This window comes from Gymnoscopelus braueri (genome assembly GCF_963280865.1).
Source record: "Gymnoscopelus braueri genome assembly, chromosome: 20".
Classification (NCBI taxonomy): domain Eukaryota; kingdom Metazoa; phylum Chordata; class Actinopteri; order Myctophiformes; family Myctophidae; genus Gymnoscopelus; species Gymnoscopelus braueri.
Genome location: NC_137622.1, coordinates 3,861,085 through 3,871,368, shown reverse-complemented (window position 1 = coordinate 3,871,368; position 10,284 = coordinate 3,861,085). Strand labels below are relative to the sequence as shown.

Sequence of the window (10,284 nt, the reverse complement as noted above, 5' to 3'; positions counted from 1 at the left end):
ATACACACACCACACCGAAATAATGTATTTTAAGCTGATTTACGGAGAGGGACAGAGGAACAGTTGGCGACATGTGAATCAGCTGTTTAGACTCAGTAAGGGGGGGGGGGGGGGGTGATCAGTACTGTAAAGTAAACAACCTCAAATAAAGACTGAACAGGTGACAAACTGAAAACACAGGGGATAGGATACCATAATGACTCTATGAATGGATTAAGTTCTCGCCACCCCCTTCTCATTTTCATCATTCAATTATTTTGCTTGTTGTCAAATTAAATGATGGATCATTGATGAAATGACCATGGAAATCAGGTTTCATTTTTCTTTTTAACTGGTCATATTTTCCAAGATTCTTTAGAAAATAGCGGATCTACAAGCTGAGCTATTCTCAAAAATCCAATGTACAGTATTTAGCATAGGTTTAAAGTGCTCATGATGTGGCCTATAATAGGTGCTTCTTTTGGGCTTGTTTTCATAGACCTGGTTGCTTGTTCCCTCACAAAATCTGGCAACACTGCCCTATGTGGTTGCATGTAGTGTAGAGCTGTGTAGAGCGAGGGATTGTGCGCTAGCCCCGTCACTCTCTCTGACGCATAAATTATGCAAACCACGCCCCGTCTTCAGAATAGCACGCACGCGACCCACACACATGCACGAAGATGTCAAATCCACGCAACACGCGTGAGGTGAACATGATAGACCCGCCCAGGTCATATGGTCTCCATGGAGCCTGACATGCCCCCGAACACAAAGGTGACCTCGTTTAAAAGCTGCTCTCCGTCAGTGGTGGGAAAAAGTACTCACATTTGTTTTACTTGAGTAAAAGGATCAATACTGCAATGTAGAAATACTCTGTTTAAGGAAAAGTCCGGAATTCAAAATACAAAAGTATTGGCATCAAGATGTACTTAAAGTACCAAAAGTGAAAGTACTCTGTCATTATGCAGAATGTCCCATTTCACAAGTTCAAAATTAATTAAAAAATTCTTGCAATGCATTGTGAGCTTGTAGATCTGCTATTTTCAAATAGCCAAAGTATATAGGGATAAAGTCGTTAATGCATGTCTTGTAATGATAATCAAAATCTGCAAAGTAACTAGTAACTAAAGTTTTCAAATGATTGTAGTGGAGTAAAACGTACAATATTTGCCTCTGAGATGTAGTGGAGTAGAAGTAAAAGTCTGAAAGTTGAAAATAATGCAGTCAATTAAAAATAAATAAAAAAATTGTACCTACGTACAGTACTTGTACTCATACACCTACCACTCATCCTAGAAGGAACCCTCACTTGTCCAGGGGAAATATTGCGGTTATATGAGCTTGAGGCAGGGCTACTTGTCATCAGTAGCCTATCTGACTATTTTTGCATGACATAATTCTGAACCTATAGGCTGATGCGCCCATATAGCCGTATTCCAGTGATTCTCAAAACATTTTAATTTCAAGGACCCCCATAACTTTGAGTGTGTGCAAATAGCACACTCAAGAGTTACGAACCCGGGTCCATGGCATTTGGTACCTAACTATTAGCCGTTAGCTGAGCACCACTTGGAACCACTTCAAAGACCCCTGGACCACACTTTGAGAACCACACAGCCGATATTGATATCATCCCCCCATCATACACGCTAATAATCAGATTAGTACAGCCCTGTAAACCAGAGTGGTTCTCAAAGTGGGGTCCGGGGACCCCAGGGGTCCTTGAAGGGGTTCCAGGGCGTCTCCAACCAAATTAGTTAACATAGCATCAACATCAGTTCTACCACTTTATTTAACCCTATTTTATACTTTGGCTATTTTCAAAACATTTACAAAAATCTTGAAAAATTTGGAATTTTGAAATATGTATAAAAAAAATCTGGCACAAAATATGTTAAGATGGGGTCCACGGCCGAATAAATATCAATTTGGGGTTCCTTGACATGAAAGTGTTTGAGAACCACTGCTGTAGAGTACTGTGTTTACTGTTTACACTGAATAATGCTCAGAAGTGTACTTTGCATCCCCTCATTCCTGGAAAACTCCTTTCGTAGCCTATAGGAAGAACCAAAGGTCACCCAACCCGTTTAAAGTAGCCTGCGTCACGTCATGGAGTCCACATGAGTGAGTTACAAGGACACTCGGTATGGTTAGCTTTATGCTATATATATACACACACACATTCAAGCTGTAAGTTTGTCACAGGTGACAACATATAATTTGGCCTGCAAATAATGTGTCTGTTATTTATGGCCCGGGCAACATCCATAGAAATATATATTGTAACCATTATGTGAATTTAAAAAAAGTGGAGAATCAATTGCATAAAACAAGAATTTAGCACATTATGTGAAAAAAAAAAGTGGAGAATCAATTGCATTTTGCAATTTGTAGACAACAAGACAAGTAGCTGGGCAAGTCCTTGTATCATATGGTTATTCCATGCTATACTAACACACACCAAAATAATGTATTTTTAGCTGATTTACGGCGAGGAACAGTGGAACAGCTGGAAATAGTGTTTCAGCTGTTTAGCTGAAACACATGTCACACAAGAAACAGTGTTTAGACTCAGCAAGGGGGGGGTTTGTGACAGTACTGTAAACAACCTCAAATAAAGACAGGTGACAAACTGAAAACACAGGGGATACCATAATGACTATGAATGGATTCATTTCCTCTTGTGTAGACAATAGTTGGGTACTCTCATTTTCATCATTCAATTATTTTGCTGGTTGTAAAATCAAATGATGGATCGTTGATGAAATGACCAGGGAAATCAGGTTTCCTTTTTCTTTATAACTGGTCATATTTTCCAATGTAAAGCCCAGTATGTAAAAATAAAACCCTGAAATCTTGGTTTCGATTATGGGATTGAAAGAACATCACACTGCACCTCCCATATATTACACAGTAACATCTTTATTATGTACAGAAATAGGTGTTATGTGAGGGTTCAGGAATCATTGAAAACAGAAACGAGTAAATGCATCCTTCAGGTAAGATGGATTCCCTGTAAAGGAAAAGACATTCAATTAGAATAAGAAGCAGCCCCCCCCCTTTATTCACAGCTTGTTATGTTGCAATAAGGTGATTCAGTTTAAATTTGTTCATAGACTGCACTTCTCTCCAACTAAATTACACAAAATATTCTCCTATGTGTGGGAAATGCTCCATAGATCAAGGGAATTTGTCTCATCAATTTGTACAATGTCATAAACTACAACATATTTGTAGTCATCTATTTTCTTTCCTTGCTAAAGCTTTTAAGAGCCATTTCCCCCCTGTCCCATTAACCACACTTTTTGGTGTGGTGGAGCCGGGTATGGTTAGAAATACATATGAATCCCAGGCTAGACAGTAAAACCCATTTTACTATCTAGTCCGTTAGCCAGGAAACTAATTCTTCAGTCGTGGAAATCAGAACATCATCATATGTTTAAAGGACGACTTCACCGATTTTCAACCTATCTTCATATAATTGGTCCTCACTGATACTCATGATAAAATGGTACCATTTCTTTCTACTCGGTCTGTGTCTCATAGGAGGGCTGTGGACAGTCCAGAAACCCGTCTACCAGTGACATCATCGTTACGCATGATTTTTTTTTCCAACAAGATTTCATTTTTTTAATTTAGATTTTTATTAACACGAGAACAATGGCTTCTTTTATTGCATTGCAACTTTCCAGGAATAGAAAGCCTGCAGTTTCTATTAGCTTGGATTTCCCATTGATGATGTCACTGGTAGACGGGACTCTGAACTGTCCACAGCCCTCCTCTGAGACACAGACCGAGTAGAAAAAAATTGTACCATTTTATCATGAGTATTAGTGAGGACCAATTAAATGAAGATAGGTTGAAAATCGGTGAAGTCGTCCTTTAATGTGTGTTTAAATGAGTTGGGAGGTGTGTTGCATTCGGAAAGAAGGATTCATTCTGTCAAACAGGAGGTCTGGTCACCCATTATTGATCTGCTTGAAGAGTTAAAGTAAGTGGTGTGCTGCCCTCTAGTGTCAATTGTCTATACTGGTTAGGTTGTTTGAGATGTGATTGCTTGTATTATTGTTCACGTAATGTACAGTGGTGTAAAGTAACTAAGTACATTTACTCAAGTACTGTACTTAAGTACAATTTTGAGGTACTTTTACTTTACCGGAGTATTTCCAATTCTCTAGTCTACTCCACTACATCTCAGAGGCAAATATTGTACTTTTACTCCACTACAATTATTTGAAAACTTTAGTTACTTTGCAGATATAAATCATTATTATTATAAAACATACATTAAACACTTTAGCCCTATTTTATACCTAGGCTATTGTAAAATAGCTGATCTACAAGCTCACAACACGTCGCATCGCGACGCGTTGTGAGCTTGTAGATCTGCTATTTTCAAACATTTCAGTACTTTTACTTTTGGTACTTTAAGTACATTTTGATACCAATACTTTTGTACTTTTACTCAAGTACATTTTTAATTCCGGACTTTTACTTGTAACCGAGTACTTCTACATTGCAGTATTGACACTTTTAATACTTTTGAAACAAAACATTTGAGTACTTTTTCCCACCACTGCCTGAGTATGACGTCATCAGTCGTTTGTTTCTAAACATTTTACTTGATAGAGTGTATTCTTCATTCATCCACTAAAGATTGACTGTACATAGTTGTCTATACTACTGATGCTACTGTGTTTATTGACTACATTTCTAGTCATACCGGTTAATAGCTCACACACCATGCAAACAGCCTGGACAGACCGTAAATGACCTTTTTTGATATTATGTATCCACTTTCTACCACTGAAAGTGTCTACGCATATTGGTATGTGTCCTGTGTTTCCTACTGCAGTGTTGCTATGACAACTGAATTTCCCTCACGGGATCAATATCTATCTTAACTGTGTTCTGACAAGTTTGCAGATAATTAACAACTTCAATTGAGGAACAAACATAGCCATAAAAATATATTCTTCACTTCCTGGTGAAAGAAAAATGTGGGTCCCCGTGAAAAACCAGATGAGAAACACCTCCCTTGAACATTAGAACGAAGTCTCTTTCTCATTCCAAAAACCTAGACAGTAAAATCCTCAAGAGTGTACAAATGTATGTACATTAGTATACTCCGAGTTAAATGTATTGTCAATATTTTGATAGTAATCATTGCTATAGAGTTTTGGTTCAGTAACAGGGGTCCCCCCAGCTCTTTAATTTATTTAACGTCAATTGTAGTGTTCCAGTTAGGGCTGTCACGATTACAAATTTAAGTTGACGATTTATTGTCACTCAAATAATTGCGATTAACAATTTAATTGTGTGTTTGGCATTGAACATTGGAACATTATGAATAAAATAAAATAAATCAGTTTGCCTTTTAGACTTTGTAATAGAAGAATTGCACAGTGCAGATGTGACAAATAATTTAAATATAGAATATATATATAAATATATATAGAAACTAACATATTAATAGTTAAACATAACGTTTATTAACAAAAAGCAGAAATAGCTGATCTACAAGCTTACAACGCATTACATTTCAGTTTTTTTTACATTTGAAAATGTGTGAAAAATGTTCAACATGTAGACATTGCATTTTGTAGATTATGCATAAATAATTGCGATTATCTCAAATAATTGCGATTAGACGATTATGTAATAATTGTGAGAGGCCTAGTTCCAGTTCCAATTTTATCTGCCAATTTCTTAGTGTCATGACTTCCAATTTCCACTTGTTTGTCCTGCATCCTGTATGAGTTCTCTCTCCCGATTGGATACAATTGGTACATATTGTACCAAATTATACTGAACACGCACTCTCTAGCAACGAATACCATCAGAATACAGAGCTATTGTTTGTTTTTGATAATGACAAGCATAAAGGATTGAAACCTTTCCGTTGTCAGTCAAACTTACATAGTGGTGTTGGGGTTTCACTCGAGTCCGTTCCTGACTTTGTACTCATGTACATCTGTGCTGTGCTGCTTGAAGAGCTATGGATATGGAACAAATGAATAATAAATGAACAAAAAACAAAGTAGACATGTCATTCAAATATACCTTCAATAACCCCTCACCTCCAGTGATGACATCACTAGGTCCATTTCCTACTTACTGAATGTATTATTCATTATCATTAGGATTAGGTCTTTATCATTAGGTTGATTTTAACTCTTTGACTGCGGACGACGCGATAACGCGTCAAGTGCTACTTTGTCCAGTTGGCCGTCGACGCGCGTTCATTGTTTAATCTCTGATTGCGCTATGCTGCTTAATATTCAATGTTATTCTCGAGTTCCACTTACTTCACGGACATCTGCATCCGGTTTCATGACCTGGATTCCGTTTCCGGTTTTTGATTCTTTTCCCCAGTCATTTTCGTCCAAAATAGGTAAATAAACGGTCTTTCACACGGTATGACGGACAAACGGACAGTTTCTCTTCTATAATCTATGGTCTGGGTGACGATCAGTCATCGCCGTCGTGTATCACGACGGCATTTTGGCGATCAAAACAATCTGGGACGACGTCACTTCCGTTTTCATGTTTTTCCCTGTCTAATCTATCAAGAAGGCTGAGAGAGACCCAACGACCTGATCAAGCAGTCATGTGCTGCACTCTAGTGGCGGATTTGTGCTGGGTCTTTACATTATGTCCCCTTAAATTATTTTCATGAGAAAAATTCAAAATATAAAAATAAAAAAACACGAAAATTGCTGGCACTGGGGGAGTACTTTATGAAAATACTCTGGCAGTCAAAGAGTTAATAGGATAATCGATTTTCCTCCAATATTCGAAATATCAAATGTACATGCTCAGATCGGTTGTATTCGCTATTTGTATACGACCATGGCACAACAATGTATAAAATAAGTGGTTAATCAGACTAATCAATGTATTAGTGGTCATTAGAAATACATTGGTTCTGCATGACTGCATCGATAAGATTTATAATTCCTTTATTATCACTTGCACTAGATGTGCCCAGACCTATGTTTTTATGCTATGGTGTTTCATGTCTGCTGTTGTCCTGTACTGTCTGTATGTTTTAAACCACTACTCTGGCTGTAAACCCAATTGCCCTTCTGGGACATTAATAAACTTGAACCTTGAACCTTGAAGAGACACTGAGATTGAACCCTAGCGTAGCTAATAGAGTGGCTATTTTAGATGACGGTATTTGGTGTAGAAGGAAAAAGGATGGGGCCTAGTAGAAAGAATCTGTCTAATTTTTTTATTTCTTTGGCTATTCAAAAATAGCAGACCTACAAGCTCAGAGCGCGGCGCTTTCTGCTATTTTTGAGAAATCGTGAAAGTTTGTGCAAATCTTTGAATATATATGTATATTTGTAAAGCAAACATTTGTAACGCAAATCTTTGCTTCTGGGGATTCTACAAATGTCTTCTGAATCCTAACAGTTTTTTTTTAAACTTAAGTTTCTATATCAGTGGTTCTTTTCCATTTTCATGTCAAGGACCCCCAAAATTATATGCATTTGGCCGCAGACCCCATCTCAAAATGTTTTGTAATAGGGACCCCTAGAAGCAAAGATTTGAGTCACAAATGTTTGCTTTACAAAAACATATATTCAAAGATTTGCCAACAAAATCTCGATTTTTCAAAAATAGCAGATCTACAAGCTCATGAGCTTGTAGATCTGCTATTTTTGAATAGCCCAAAGAAATCTAAAAATGACACACAGATGCGTTCCCGGTCTTAATGGATTAAAACATCCACACTGACAAACAATAACGTTCTGTCAACGTACATGTTGTACGAGAGTCCCTGTACATTGGGATGGATTCCGATTGGCTGTCGGCGTTCCCATCATTCATCGAAATCGCTCTAACTTCCCCCGGGGCTCTGTACTTGGCGCACTACTTTGTGTGTGTATTGTGATCGTGTGGGTGAGATTACCAGGCCCCAGAGGACAGCAGATGTCCCAAAGGCCAGGCCCACTCGCAGCCAGTTCGGGCTGCTACCGTCTGGCTTGGAGGCTGTGAACGCAGACCTGGTTCCAACTGCAAAGTGCAAAGAGAAGCGTGCATGAAGGACCAAACCACATAATCGAAGTATGTTTCCCCGGCCCCATGGACGATCTCATCTCTCCGCCATTTGAGTATCTTTTAAAATGATTTGCTGTCGGGCAGCATCTCTTATATTTCAACGTATGGTGTACGTTGCTTTTGCAAATGAAAGCCCTACTTTGTTGTGTTGTGCAAAAGTAGCAAACATAGCAGATCTACATGCTCACATACATATTATATTGATAATAATATTGAAATAATTAAATAGGTATTATAATTGAAAACACTTATTTTAACGTCTACTCTGGATTTTGTGTGCACCCCAGACAATTTTTAAGTTGCTAGATTCAATATTTATTTAGATTGTTGATATTGTTTTTATCAGACACGACCCCTTCCTATACAAACCCATATCAAACTCCATTTTAACCGTGTAAGACTCATTCAAAACACATGTCCTTGGTTCTGGTGACTGATATTGTCCCTCTAATGCGTGAGGAGGCCGTGTTTTTTCAATTATATTTTTCATTTATTTTATCTATTTATTTTATCAGGCTGATCGATTACATCAATTATGAAAAATCCATAAAAAAGTTCGCGTTGACGCTGATATATATAAAGATACAATTATTCAAAAACATGTTTCTTGATTATTCAATTAATCAAAAAAGTAAATCAATAGAATAATCGCCAAGAAAATAATCATTAGTGGCAGCCCTAATTCTATTTCACAAAGAGGGCTGCCAATGGAAGGAATTCAGGGCTTAACCCATAAAGACCGGGAACGTATCTGTGTCATTTTTTGATTTCTTTGGCTATTCAAAAATAGCAGATCTACAAGCTCATAGCGCGGCACTGAGTGCCGTGCTACGAGCTTGTAGATCTGCTATTTTTGAAAAATCTTGAAAATGTTTGCTTTGCTTCTGGGGGGTCCCTAGAACAAAATAGTTTGAGATTCATGGGTTAAAGCAAAAACAAAATCTCACGAATCTTGACTGAACATTTTTGTTAGGCCGTCCCAATCTGTGATTTGTGAAACTGTGTGAAAGGAATCCTCCACACTAGTGCCGTTTCTCCTAAACGATTAGCACAATATGTAGAGTTATGTTCATTAAACCCATGCTCCTACTGTTCTACATACAGCCAACCAGTTGAAATAATTGATTGAAAGAAGACCATCTGGGTTTTATGGAAGATGCCTCTGAACACCATTTTACAATTTAAGCAATATAACATGTATTCTATTGCTAATTTCACCCATTTTAATACTTTCTAATCTAAAAATGACTGGAATCAGTCGTGGCGACTCAGAACTTTAATCTATTCTAGATGGATACCACTTGTGTAAAGTAACTAAGTAATTGTACTGTACTGTAATTTTTAGGTGTTTTTACTTTACTGGAGTATTTCCAATTTTCAGTACTTTTACTTCTACTCTACATCTCAGAGGCAAATATTATCTACAAGCTCACAAGCTTGTAGATATGCTATTTTCAAAAGTTTTTTTTATATATATTTGAAAACTTGTGAAATGGGACAGTCTGCATAATGAGCACTTTCTACTTTTGGTACTTTAGGTACATATTGATACCAATACTTTTGAACTTTTACTCAAGTCAATTTTTAATTCTGGACTTTTACTTGTGATAAGAGTATGTCTACATTGCAGTATTGATACTTTTACTTGAATAAAAAATGGGAGTACCCTCTGAATTAAGTAAAATGGTTCCCATTCAATCATTTAGCTGGGGCACTTATGGGGGTCTGTGGCGCAAACAGGGGTCCTCCCCATCTCAACATATTTAGTTCCAGGGACCCCCAGAAGCAAAGATTTGAGTTACAAATGTTCGCTTTACAAAATATATATATTCAAAGATTTGCACAAATGCTCACTATTTTTCTAAAATAGCCAAAGTATAAAAGGTTAAAATGATTGTGATGTGTTCACACATTTTGTTGGGGACCCCCTGGTACCCCTGGGGGGGAGAACCAATTGAGAACCAATGCTGTGGGTCAGTGGTTCTCAAAGTGGTCCTTGAGGGAGTTCCAGGGGGTCCCCAGCTAAATGATGGATAGTTAGGAATGGACCCTTATGGGTATGTAACTCTGAGGGTGTACAAATGGAACGGGTCCATTTGGTTCCATTTGTACACTTTCAGAGTTACATTAACATATATTTTACAATAGAAATTGGGGTCCCAGGAACAGAAATGCCATTAAATGGGGCTCCGTAGCCTAATACATGTCAAACTGGGGGTCCTAAAATGGTTGAGA

The 10,284-nt window shown here is 37.6% G+C and overlaps 1 protein-coding gene across 1 annotated transcript in view; it reads left to right on the top strand.

Moving 5' to 3' along the window:
• Positions 1 to 10,284, top strand: part of LOC308076156 (nocturnin-like) — a 459,509-nt gene that overhangs the window by 104,671 nt on the left and 344,554 nt on the right. The gene's annotated exons all lie outside the window — the stretch shown is intronic.